The following is a 1900-nucleotide window of genomic DNA, read 5'->3' on the forward strand; positions in this document are numbered from 1 at the left end:
GAGACTCTGTCTCAAAAAAAAAAAAAAAAGCCATTTCTTATTATTTGGTTATTACTTTTAAACGATTTTTATTTTCAACTGACACATCATAATTGCATGTATTTATGGGGTAGAATGTGATGATGATTCTATACGTGTACACATCGCGTAATGATCAAATCAGGGAAATCAGCATATCCATCACCTCAAATATTTGTCATTTCTTTGTGGTGGAAACATTCAAAATCCTGAAAACATGGAACGCTTCATGAATTTGCATGCCATCCTTGCTCAGAGGCCATGCTAATTCTCTCGGTGCCATCCCAATTGTAGTATATGTGCTGCCCGACTGAGCACTATTTGACTATTTAGGTACCACTGTCTCTAGGAAGTCTCGTTTCTGTCCTGTCCGTTTCATCATTGTCTCAGACAAGAGGGTCTTAAACTTCTACGGGTTACAGATCCTTTTAAGAATCTAATGCAAGTTATACAAACTGTCCCCAGACAAATGCACATACTCACAAAATTTTGTGTATTTTGGGGGAAATTCCCACTGAAGCCTCCCCATGAGGTCATGGGTCTCATGTTAGAAGATACATTTCTACAGTCTGCAGAAGACATTAAAATGAGAAGAAGAGTTTATGTGTTAGACATTGGACTATCCAATCAGAAAGAAATATACTGGGACAATGGGGCCAAAAAGGCAAGATAGACTGTCATGGATACAAATTTCAAGGACCATTGGGTAGTTCATGCAAAAAAAGACCAAAGAGTTCAAACTGATGAACTCAAAAGAAATGGCTGTCAAGGAAAAGTAAGTAGGAGTTTACATACTGTTGGGGCTCAGGACACATCACCCCAAAACATGACTGTGGGAGACTAAAATATGCCACCCCAAAATACACTTCTTTGGCATATTTCCAGATGGCTGTTTAGAGAGACTGCAGACACATGAATAGCTCAGGAAAGCTGCCCTTTTGTAAGAGACATTTGCTCCTACAAAGGAGCTCTATATTAGTAAACAGATGCCAGCAGAGGCTTTCTCCGAAGCCCCCTTGTCCCCCTAAAGATGGATCTAGGAAAGATTGTGTTATAGGAAGAGGAGATTGGGGGCCTACACCTCGCAGACAGAAATGACCACTGGTGGTCACCGATTCTTCTGAAAGACTTTATCTGCATAGCAAGACAGCCTTGACCTACATGCATGTCCTCCCCCCGCCCTCCTTTAACTCGTGTTGCCACCTCCCCTCAGAAGTCTTTTCTGTATTTGTTTATTTATTGGGACTGAGTCTCACTCTGTCACCCAGGCTGGAGTGCAGTGGAGCCATCATGGCTCACTGTAGCCTCCTGGGCTCAAGCGATCCTCCTGCCTCAGCCTCCCAGGTAGCTGGGACTACAGGCATGCGCCAAGCTCCTATTCTTGTCTGTAGTCTCATGTCATCTAGATGGTATAAAACTTGAATCGTCAGGCCTTCTTGGAGTCTTACGTTTTTTAACGCTCCAGTGCGTATGCGTGTAATGAATCTCTGTGTCTTTTCTCCTGTTAACCTGTCTACTGTCAAAGTTTATTCCAGAGATTCAAATTATCAAAACCTTAGAGGGTGGAAAGAAAGTTTCCTTCGCTTCGACAAAACTCACGGTATTTCTTCTGTTGATGGGATACTGAGGTAGATTCTGGAGGTCCTGTTTCCTAAAGGCAAACTAACATATTTGCTGTCGGCCAGGGAGGTGAAAGTAGTGATGTGCTGGTAAATGTTTAGTAACTGGCTTTCCAGAAAGAAATGGGGGGAAAAGTCCAAATTTGTAGCATTTTCTACTTTCCATGATATAAATACTCCTGCTGTGCCTACCAACGTGACGTCAGTTGGCTCATGAAACTCCTGGACACTTAGCATTCGGTTCTCCTGAGCCAACTCCAGCA

The 1900-nt window shown here is 42.6% G+C and overlaps 1 non-coding gene across 1 annotated transcript; it reads right to left on the reverse strand.

The window, feature by feature from the left end:
• Nucleotides 1-229: 229 nt before the first annotated feature.
• LOC142871231 (U6 spliceosomal RNA) lies at nucleotides 230-336 on the reverse strand. The gene has a single exon (XR_012919493.1). It is a non-coding gene; the product is annotated as a U6 spliceosomal RNA (small nuclear RNA).
• Between the last annotated feature and the right edge of the window lie 1564 nt (nucleotides 337-1900).

Source organism: Microcebus murinus, chromosome 5 (assembly GCF_040939455.1).
Source record: "Microcebus murinus isolate Inina chromosome 5, M.murinus_Inina_mat1.0, whole genome shotgun sequence".
Classification (NCBI taxonomy): domain Eukaryota; kingdom Metazoa; phylum Chordata; class Mammalia; order Primates; family Cheirogaleidae; genus Microcebus; species Microcebus murinus.